The sequence below is a fragment of the Canis lupus genome, chromosome 30 (genome assembly GCF_048164855.1).
Source record: "Canis lupus baileyi chromosome 30, mCanLup2.hap1, whole genome shotgun sequence".
NCBI classification, from domain to species: domain Eukaryota; kingdom Metazoa; phylum Chordata; class Mammalia; order Carnivora; family Canidae; genus Canis; species Canis lupus.
In genome coordinates, this window is record NC_132867.1 from 18423590 (window position 1) to 18435767 (window position 12178).

A 12178-nucleotide genomic window follows, 5' to 3' on the forward strand; every position below is an offset into this window, starting at 1 on the left:
GAAACCAAATCAGCTGAACCCTTGAACTTGGACTTCTAGCTTCCAGAACTGTGAAAAAATAAACTTAAGTCACTCCGTCTATATATTTTGTCATGGCAGCTGGAGAAGACTAATACATCATTGAATCAACAAATGCTTGTTGAGTGCCTCACACTATTTTAACTGTGGAAGAAGCATAGCAGTGAATGAGACAGACGACATTATTGGGCTCATGGAATTTATATATTCTAGTGGGGGAGATAGATCAAAAACAACCAGTGAATAGATATATAATAACATGATTCAACACACAAAACAATGAAACAAGATAGAGGGTTAGTGAGTGATGAAGAGAAGCTATCTTAAGCAGTAATCAAGAGAAGCCTCTCTAATGAGGTGACATTTGGCTCTAGACTTGAACGAAGTGAGTAATACAAATATCTGAGATAAGAATGTTTTAGAAAGAGGGGTTGGAGATGTGATCAGAGGTACTAGAGCTTAGACTACACATCACATTGCAGATACTGTAAGGATATTGAATTTTATTGTTATCGTAAGGGAAAAACATTATAGGATTTTGGGAATAAATTTGGTATGACATTTGTTTTGAAATATCATTCTGCCTCCTGTATGAAAAATTGACTGTTAAGAGGCCAAGAGTGAAAACAAGGAACAGATGAGTTGGCATATTATTGAAATAACCCAGGTAAGAAATGATGACAACATGAACTAGGATGGCAGCACTGTACATAATAGAATGTAGTCAGATTTGGAAAATATTTCAAAGATAGAACCAATAAAGCTTATTGATGAATTGGCTGTGAAGTATGGAAGAAGGGTGGATGGCGTCAAGGATGACTCCTAGATTTTTTGGCTGAGTATTTGGTGAATGGAGGTGCATTTTAATGAAGTGAGGAAGGCTGAAGTAGTGGGGTGTGGAGTGGGGGATGTAGAGGTCTGTTTTGAATTTGCTAGTTTTGAAGTACAGACTTCTCTACCATAGACTTCTAGTGAATGTCAAGAGGTGGGCTAGAGTTATATATTTGGAGGTTGCAGCATACAGGGGCGTTGAATTCCACAGCCTTGGATGACAATGATTAGGTCCGAACATAGAGGAGACAAGAGGACAAGAGAACACTGAACTCAGGGATACCCTGATATTTAGAGGTCAGCCAGAGAAGAAAGTTTCAGCAAATAAGACCGAAAAGCAGCAGATAAGAAGGGAAGAATGAGAAGAGTATGTTATCCTTGAAGCTAAGTGGCAATCAAGAGATCCCTCATTTTGGTTTTAGTGCTCCAGGCATATGCATGACAAATTGAGCTTTACTGTACTCACACTCCTGGTTGCATTATTTTCTGATTCCAACTCTAGCTCACCTTGTCAGTGACCAGTTTCCTTTTAGACTAAGAAAAGGTAACATGAGGCTTATTCTCCTTGCCCTGCTGGAGTAAAGTATACCAGGTCACTCTAGGATCCTTCCAGGACTCTAGAGTCTGGATTGTATATTAATAAAATATCTATATATTCCTTCACCTTGACCTCTGAGATGTCAACTAAAAGTTGCTTAATATATATCTCACATAAAGCTTAGTTGAGTGAATGGATTTCAGAGTAAGTAGAGAAATAGAAATGTTTAGAGGTTGTATCCCGAGTCTCTGTGCTTTTCCTAGTACCTTTTAGTAGAGAACACAGAGCCACTCCTTTGTGAGTGGTAAGTGGTAGGATAGTGTATGATATTGAGGAAAGAGAACTAAGTCATCTCCACGACAGGAGTCTCTGTTCTTGAAGCATCATTGAAAGAGTGTTATGGATTGAATGATTGTGTCTCCTGCTTCCACCTCCCAATTCATGTATTAAAGCCCTAACTGTTGATAAGAGAATATTTGGAGATGGGGCTCTTAGATGAGATCATAAGAGTGGGTCCCTCCTGATGGCGTTCCTGCTCTTATTAGAGGAGACGCTAGAGAGCTTGCCCTCTCTCTCTTTCTCTACCACGTGAAGACACAGTGAGAAGGCAGTCATCTGCAGGCCAGGAGAGGGACATCTCCAGAAACCAAATCTGCTGGTCCCTTGATCTTAAACTTGCCATGTCTGTTGTTCAGGCCAGTCTGTGGTCTTTTGTTATAGCAGCCTGAAGTGACTAATGTAAAAGAGTTCCTGTCACAGTCACTGTATTATTTTCATGGGGCTGCTATAATAAATAACCATGTATTTGGTGGTGTGAAACAGCAGACATTTATTCTCTCACAGTCACAGAGGCCAGAAGTCTGAAATCATGGTATTGGCAGGGCTGTCATTGGATTTAGGGCAGACCTGGATAATCCAAGATGATTTCATCTTGATTCTTAATTACATATGTAAAAGATACTTTTTTTAAAAAAAAAGATTTAATTTATTTATTCATGAGACACACAGAGAGAGAGAGAGAGAGAGAGAGAGGCAGAGACACAGGCAGAGGGAGAAGCAGGCTCCATGCAGGGAACGCGATGTGGGACTCAATCCTGGGTCTCCAGGATCATGCCCTGGGCTGAAGGCAACACTGAGCCACCTGAGCTGCCCTGAAAGATATTTTTTAAACAAATAAACTAACATTTGCAGGCTCTAGGGATTTGATATGGATATCTTATTAGAGGTGGGATGGTGTCATTTTTAGCCTTCCACAATTCCTAGACTATTTCTTTGTACACCTTGAAGTTAACCAAATGGATAGCTTTAGGGAGAGAAATGGGCGTCAGAGTCTAAGTTTTCCACTTGCAAGCCACAAGTTTCTTGTTAATTTTGAATAGTCAGAGTAGTTGGCTCTTTTAAGAACAACCCCCGCCCCCGCTATCATTTTACTCTAGTTGCTTTGCTCTTTTTGCCAAGAAATGCTTTTCTAAATTCAATTCCAAGTTCAGTTAATTTGTACCAAGAGACACTTAGGTATTGTGTATTGTTCTAAGCTCTTTGATAAGCATGATTCTTGTTTAGTGTTGCCAGCAACAGAGGCTCTTGGAGGTTACTCATCTTTCCATTGAACCTAATCTCTTTATTTCAAGTCCAGTGCCTTCTCCACTCTTCCATAGAGATAAGCTTGGGAAGGCAGGATTGGGGAAGGTAGGAAGAAGGCACATGTTAAAGTGCTAATAGCTGTTGCCTAAATGCCTAAATGAAGATTTAACAGCAGTTATCTGATAGCTGTTTAGAGCAGGAATGGGCCAGGGCTAGCCTGGGAGGGGATCGGAACATTTAAAGGAGAGATAACCTACTCACTCCACTAGTATTCTTGGGTTTGGCCTACGTCAGGATATAGGTAAGCCTGATAGCTTAGCTGCAACAACTGGCTGGGACCAGCTGAGGATAAAGGGGTGGGGACTGGCTCACTACAAAGAGATTCCCCAGCTGGAGCTACTCTCAAGGGGACGTGGTACGGAGGCTAAGCCTCTGTGAACAACTGGGTGGCCAGTTAGTTGGGATATGTGCCAGTTTGAGAGGGGTGTTATTTACTGGAGCCAGTTCCAGATGGTAGTCATACAAGATGGAAGCCACCCTGTAGAGATGGTAGGAGGCAGGGGTGGGAAAAGCGTGAGTCTAGGACAGTACTGAGCTTGGGCAACAAAAAAGGATCCTAGTGTATGGAGTCATGAACCCATCAGGAATGATGAGCAACCAAGTGTCAAAATGTGTGCTGTGCATCTGGTTCTGCTCTTGTCCATAAAGAGGCAGCTGTCCGAGGCAGGTATAGTTTCTGACACTTTTGATCTTGTTCTTTGAGTCATCTTTGGCAGAAATGTTCTAGCGTTGTCTCCCCTCAACTAATTATATTAGTTGAGTAGTCTGAGGATCTAGGGCTTGAAGCAGGTATTACCTTTACCCGTTATATGACCTTAATATTTTTGATCCACAAAATGTAAATATTTTTACATTCCATTTCTCTTTCTCACAGAGACTGTGAGGATCAATAAAACAGTATACAAATGGCTTTCCTGGAAAGAATTGCTATGTAATATAAACATGCCCTGGAAAGGAGTTGAAAAGGCACAGAATATCTGCTTTTTCAAAGCATGAAAAACTAGTGATTGGCTATGGTAAAAGAGAAGGTAGGAAACAGTTTTCCCCCCTCTCTGTGAGAATAACTGGGTGCCCTATGTCTTTACTATGTATTTGTTCATTATGCTGAAATTGTCGTCCAGGGGGTCTGATACGAATATTTTGCTGCATTTCTACCTAAAATCATCTCCTATATTTCCTCCCTCTCCCCCAATTAACTTAGTAGCCAAGGGAGAAATTCAAAACCTAAATGTTTAGAATGTATTTTGGAAAACCTTTTCACCATGCCAGTAAAGACATGGCTTCATTTGTTTGTCTAGACACAACTGGTATCCTTTCCTTCCTTTGATTCTGAATTTTATATTCTGGTAGATAGAACTATAGGCATTATAATGAGAGAGAAAAAGTAAGGCCAGGCACAACTCATGTCTTGATGAATTCTCTGAGACTTAGATGTTCAGAGAAACAGTTTCTTACTAGTTTATTCAGGACAATACCAATATGAAAACATAAAACTTGAGCATAATGAAATTTTCACTTGGTTCATGAACAAATTCAAAGATATCTTGGGATGGGATGGGGCTGGTGCTCCTTTGCTTCCATGCCTAAGGGAAAAGAGGCAATTCTGAAAATGGCAAGTCTGTGGATGGCTCTTTTCTGGAATTGGCAGGATGCATCTCTTCATGGTGGGGGAAAAGGGGAGTGAGTGGTGGCCAAAACCACTGAATCACTCCTTACCTCATTCTCAGATGATATCATGAAGCATTTTGCCAATCTTTGGAAGTCCTATTTTATTGAAAATCATGCTCCTGGAAAGGTCCATGCAGAGCATGAGACTTTATTTGGCTAACCCACAGAGGATGGTGGAGTTGTATACTTTCTTTAGAGACATACCTTTTGCACTGCCCATCACTCACTGACCCCAAGAATTTTACATTATTAAATAGAATACTTCACAAGGCTGAAACATATGCATTTGTGTCACTTAACTAATGTCTGGTCTAGCCTCAAGAACAGTGAATATATCTTGTGACTTACACTTGCTCGACTAAGTCTGCACAGCAAAGCAATATTTCTCAGAGCTAAAAAGACCCATAAGAAAATTTCTCCTAGTCTTAGAGTTATATGAAAAAAACCTTCTGAGTTTTTAAAGTAACTGCTTTGTCCATAGTTCCTGCTACATCAAGTTCAGAAATACTGAGTTTTAGACTCAAAGCACAATAAAAAATATTTAAAAGTAGACATGTATCTTTATATAAAAATGTTATCAAATAATATGTTAAAGTATCAGGCAACCCAATTCAGTACTGGTTGCTTGGCAAGCTTAGCCCTGACATATTAAACACATTAGAAAATTTTAATGCTATAAAACATAACCATAAATGATCATATTTTGCTATATGGCTATTAAGGGAAGAATGATAGAAGACAAAAAATTGATAGAGTCTTGTAAAAACATTCCTTTCCCCTCATCAAGAACCCTTCTGGCCGTAGGTTTTAAATTTTATTTTTCAAAAATTTGTGAATATTCATACTTCATAATGATTTTCTCAGAGTTGGAAATGAATGAATATTGTCCTATTCCACAGTTCCCTTTTATTGATCTATTTTTTTATAGCACATAAACTTTCTAAAATACATAATTTACTTGTTTATGTTTCTTTGCTTGTTTGTTTATTGGTGTATTAGTGTGCTAGGGCTGCCATAACAAAATTCCACACACTGGGTGTCTCAAACAAAAGAAATTTATTTTGTCACAGTTCTGGATGCCAGAAATCTAAGATCAGATGCTGACAGGGTTGATTCCATTCTGAGGCCTGTCTCCTTATTTGTAGTTGGCGGTCTTCTCCATTGTCTTCACCTAGGCCTTTGTCTTTGTGTACTTGTCTGGTTCTAAATATCCTCTTCTTATAAGGAGATCAGTCATATTGGTTAGGACTCACCCTAAAGACTTCATCTTAATTGCCTTTTTAAAGCCCTTATCTCTGAATATGGTTATGGTTACATTCTGAGGTACTAGACATTGAACTTCAAAATACGGATTTGGAGGATTCAATTCTGCCCAAAACAATTGGTTTATTCCCAGCTACTATAATGTAGGTTCCGGATGCCTGGGTGGCTCAGCGGTTGAGCGACTGCCTTCTGCTCGGGGCATGATCCTAGAGACCCGGGATCAAGTCCCGCATCGGGCTCCCTGCATGGAGCCTGCTTCTCTCTCTGCCTGTGTCTCTGTCTCTGTCTCTCTTTCTCTCTCATGAATAAATAAATAAAAATCTTTAAAAAAAAATAGGTTCCATGAGGTTAGGGATTTGGAGGTTTTTTTTGTTCACTTATGTATCCTAAGCACCTACATCAGTGTCTGGGACATAATAGGAGTTAAATTAATATTTGGTGAAAGAATAAATGAGTGAATCAGTCAATGAATGAAGCAAGTAAGAGACAAATACGTAAACCTCAGAGTTCTCTATGTATAACAGATGCCACATTTGCTATTAAAGATCATTTGTACTTTAATTAATAAGATTTGAATAGTCTTAGTTATGCTTATTCTGGCATATGGGCATATCAGTAGCATTTGTGGATAAAGTCTGTAATTAGAAATAAGTACCAAATAAAGTGCATTAATAATTTCAAAGTGAAATAATAAAATGCACATCAATTGTGGAGGAGAAACAGGGAACAGTAGGGGTTCTTTAAAGCCAATAAAACTTTAAGGACAAAGATTTGTAATTAAAACTGAAGTGAGTTTAATCTTTCCTGCTAATCACTCCTGCACTGTTAGCCTGTTTTCATCAAACTAATTGATGGCAGATGGAACAGATGCATGGTGAGATTACAGCTTCACTTTATGGCAGGGTTATAACAAATTTGACTTTCCTTCTATTGTATGCATTAACATTCAGAAAATGCACTCCTTTGTTTTTCTCACACACCAAAATTGTTCCTCCTTTTGTATAAGACTGATAGAAAGGAATCAAAGGGTGTTTCACATAAATGGAATCCATTTGATCCCTTAAATAGCATTTATTGAGTGCTGACCACGTGCAAGGTGTTGTGGAAGACAATTTGCTGACTTCAAGGAGCCTACAAGAAATTTTATCGTCAAAAGGTTAAACACAATCATTACTTTTTTGGGCAAATTTCAAAATTACAGTGTTTGAAGTGCATGAGGTTTAAAGTCATGTCTCACAAAATTTGCCATATTTTTTCCTGTTTCAACAAAGGAAACTCAAGAACAAAGCAAGTAATATCTTTAAAAATTCCTTGAAATAACATAGCTTTTCATTAGTTTTCTTATAGCAATTATTAAACTGGCTTTAATAAATTAAGTTGGCACAAACCTAAATAATTCTCTTCTAATTATAGATTTGGGAATCATTGAAAGAAAGCAGAATACAAATTATTATTACTAGTGATTTTAATATTGCTAATAAGTTACATAGAAGAATTGCATGTGAACTTCCTAAAGTTTGGTGTGATTCATGTATATTAAACTTAGGTAATGATATTTTCATCTTGAAATGAGTGGTAAAGTATGATGCCTTTTAACGTTAATCACTGCCTTGTTCTTTCTAGCTTGATTTTCAATTCTGTACCTTTCCATTACCCCCTTCCCTCAAAAGTCATTTTAGTTCCTCTATTCCATATCAAAAAAAAAAAAAAACAAAAAAAACAACAAAAAAAAAAACAAAAGAAAAATGGGAGAAATCAGGTCTTAACTTAAATGTCATCTGTATGTAGGGAATTTTTTTGGACACTTCATGTAAATTAGCTACCTATCTGTTATTCTTCATCATGGGACCTTATTTCCTTTTAGCATATCTATCTGTCTATCTATCTATCTATCTATCTATCTATCTATCTATCTATCTATCTATCATCTGTCATCTCTTTTTATATATAAGCTTCATAATATCAAAAATTAAGTTTGCCTTAACTATTTTAGCCTCATGCCTAGACAGTTACCACTATATAATACAGGCCCCATAATTATTTGTTGAATATTGTTGAATAAATGATTTCAAAGTCATTTATTTAACCCTGCCCAGTTTACAGACAGATACGTATTTTATAATCCAAGATAAAGAGCTGACATATCACTTTTTGATGATAAAAATGAAAAGAAATTTTATGAATTTGTTGTCTCTTTTTATTCCTTGGGCCTGATCTGTTTTGCAACTGGACACAAAAAAATGAAGTGGAACAAATGTGTTATGTCCTCATTATGCCTTCTTTCTTGTGTCACTTTCCTTAATTTCTTAGCATTCTTATGGTCTTTTGATTTTTTTCCTCATCAAAGGAAATGAGATGAGAAGTCACAAATGTGACTTTTCACCTGTGTATAAATGTCCTAATAACATAACTCTTAAAGATACAGATGTATGTATAGGGAATCTCAGCTTTAAATAAAATAAGTAGTAAAATTCATAAGTTGGTCCAAATGTAGGCATGTGTTGAATAGAGTTGTGGAAGGATAATGTGGAAATTCCTACCTTAAATTATGGTCTTACAATTGCACTATGTTGGCAGCCATGTACTTTTCTGCCTTAGATGAAGCCAATGATTATGAGGTGAGGTGACTTCTTTCAACAGTACCAAACAGATTAGAGAAGGAGAATGACAGATTTAAGTGCCTAAATTCTCAGCTCAAGGAATGGTTGTTACATGACCTTGCCACATTCAAAAATTTTTTTCAGCCAAGTTAGACAAGAACCAAATAGTTACCAAATTAGTGTATCACTTGAAGTTCTGGCCCATGATATCTCTTATATGAAAGTCTGGAAACTGAGTTTTGGGATGGCAATATCTAGGAAGGCTTGAAGCACTTGGAAAAGCTTAAACTGTCAACTCTCCTATATGTTTCATGCCAAGTAGTGCAAGCCTCTTCTCTCCTTTCTGAAAAAGTTATTTTCTTTTGGCCTGAAGATGCCATCAGTCCCTAACCTATGGGAGATTCCTTACTAAAACAACTTTCCTCATTTCCACTCCGAGAATAGTATTAATTGTTTGCTTGGTCAGCTGATTGAAACCTGTACTTAATGGTGGCCATATTCAATCCAAGAAAGGTGGCAGAAATTCCTTGGTAATAATGGAGAAGTTCAAAGACATCAGGAGACTGAAGTGATGGAGTGAATTTATTTAATATAACCCAGTGATACTCAGGATATGTTTTATTTGCCAAAACCTTGAAAAACAAATTTGTGAGAGTAGAGGCATTACTTTGGAAAAGGGCTTTAGAAGTTGTTCTCTGTAGGTTGGGCGCACTGTGAAATGCTAGAGGTGAAACTGTTTCCTTGATTGTCATAGGAATGGTTGGGTCCTGGGGAAGTGGAGGTGAGGGAGCAGCCATTTACTGCCACAGACAAAATGGGCAGCAGAGTTAGTGTAGTATCAGAATGGCTTACCTGCATCCTGTATTAGGTGGGGGAAGGGGGCGGTGGTGGTTAAAATAGTTAGCAGTCCACTAAGATCCAGCTTGATTTGAACTGAGGCTTGATGAGTTAAATTATTAGAAAATGTATAGCTCTTTCCCTGATTATCAGCTGAATATATCCAACAACCCAGTATCTATGAATGAAGAGAGTTTAAACTACCTTTGAGGAAAAATAAACACACTGTGAATCTTCCTTATAGGATTCTCTGAATTATTCTGTTTTTACTTGTCATCACAACTGTGCCATTTTTATGATTAGTTGAGACTGTGTGTGAGTGGACAATAATTTGTAGTGTTTCACAGTGCCTGTAAACTACCAGTCAGAATAGGGGCTTATGGAGGGAGAGTCAGCTGATGTATAATATTTTGACACAAACAAGAAAAGCAGAGATTAGTGGCACAAATACTTAAAAGATGTGGGCAGTTGATTCCTACCCCATCCTCATTTGTCTTTCCAGTATGGCTGGTGCTGAAGATAGATGAGTTCTGGAAGATGACAGGTGGTTACTTCAATTACAGCTGTTGCTTCAAATGTGATCTCCCTGCTAGAGCACATCAGTATACCCTAACACCTGGTATGCAATTATTTATCTGAAAAGTGATTTTTTTCTTCTTCTTTTTATTCCACTGAGCAGAAGATACAAGGGTTTTTAAAAAGGTATTATTACAATCCCAAAACTTGACCCAAGATTCCATCAGCACATAGTTTCACTTTATTGATTACGTTATACTGATAGGACCTGGAAAGCATGTATCTTAAAATAATGATATGACATGTCGGGATCCCGGGGTGGCGCAGCGGTTTGGCGCCTGCCTTTGGCCCAGGGCGCGATCCTGGAGACCCGGGATCGAATCCCACGTCGGGCTTCTGGTGCATGGAGCCTGCTTCTCCCTCTGCCTGTGTCTCTGCGCCTCTCTCTCTCTCTCTCTGTGACTATCATAAATAAATAAAAATAAAAAAAAAAGATATGACATGTTCATGTCATTTACTCATTCATTTATTCAATAATGGCTATTGAGTGCTTATTTTGTGTCATTCACCTTTCTGGGTGCTAAAAATATAACAGTGAACAAAAAGAATGAGCTCCTCATGAGTTAACATCATAGAGGGGAGAGACTGATAATAGATAAGCATGTAAATACATCACATATCAAATTCTGATGAATACTATGCAAAAAAATAAAATAGAGTCAAGGAAAATAGGGGAAGTGAGAGAATGGGACATTGTTAACTTAATGTGGAGGTTAGGTTGAACTATACCAATAGAGACCTGGTGGCAGAAGGGAACATACCATGAAAATATTTGGGAGAAGAAGGTTCCAAACATAAGGAAGAAGTGCAAAGACTGTAAAAGCAGTGACTTGCATTTCAAGGTGGTCAGAACAGATACACAGTGAGTAAGATGGGATAGGTATAGAGGCAGAAGATCATAAAGGCTATTGGAGGCCATCCTTGAATGAGTTGGGAAATGGACGGATGATTTTGTGCAGAAGTGTGTGATGTAATATGAATTATATTTAAAAAAGACCATTGAGGTTAATGTGTTATTAGTACATTAGATGGAAAAGAGGATGTAGTTAGGAGATTAAGATTGCAATGATTAAAATGAGAGGTGATGGTGTCTTGAAGCAGGTTGGTAGTAGTGGGAGTGAGAACTAATTACAGTCTCAATATGTTTTTAGAGCCAGATAATTTTGTCAATGGCTTGAATTTCTGATATAACACAAAGAGAAGGGATCCCTGGGTGGTGCAGCGGTTTGGTGCCTGCCTTCGGCCCAGGGCGCGATCCTGGAAACCCTGGATTGACTCCCACGTCGGGCTCCCGGTGCATGGAGCCTGCTTCTCCCTCTGTCTGTGTCTCTGCCTCTCTCTCTCTCTCTCTGTGTGACTATCATAAATAAAAAAAAAAAAAAAAAAAAAAAGACAAAGAGAAGAATCAAGATTTTCGACCTGAAGTTAGCCACAGCAGAAAATGGCTACCACTCTTTGGGCTAGAGGAACCAAAAATAAGGTAGCATATCGAGAGTCAAAAGTTGGAGCTACCTTTGGATGGCTCGGATGTGGAGCCAAGATGGAATTTCCCAGTAGATATGGTCAGGGGCTTGCAACTTGAGCAGAGGCAGAGGAGAAGCACTTGCTGCTTGAGATCCCACAGGAAACAGAATGAGGAGATAGAGACAATCTGGCTTTTGTTTTATTCCTGCCCTTTAAGCTTCTGAAAGTGCTATCCATTGGCTGAAGTGGTCTGGAAGCCAGAATGGAAGGAAACAAAGGAAGGCAGGGAATGAATCTCAGAGTGAACAAGAGACCACAGGGCAGTCGGATGTGAGAATTTGAAATCTTAACCTCTATTATGATAGTATTAGTAGGTGGGGCCTTTGGGAGGTGCTTAGGTGATGAGGGTAGACCCCCCTCATGGGTAAGATTAGTGCCCTTATAAAAGAGACCCCACAGGGCTCCCCTTCAGCCATGTGAGGACAAAGCAAAAAAATCAGCAATCTGCAACCTGGTTGAGAGCTTTCACCAGAACCTCACCATGCTGGCACCCTGATCTTGGACTTCCCAGCCTTCATACTGTTAGAAATAAATGTCTCTTGTTTATAAACCACCCAGGCTATGGCATTTTGTTGTAGCAGTCCAAATGGACTAAGATAATATGTAAACTGAATCTTTAAATAAAAAAAAATTTTTTTTAAAGCCATGGAACTCAATTAGGTAATCTAGGGAGTGAGTG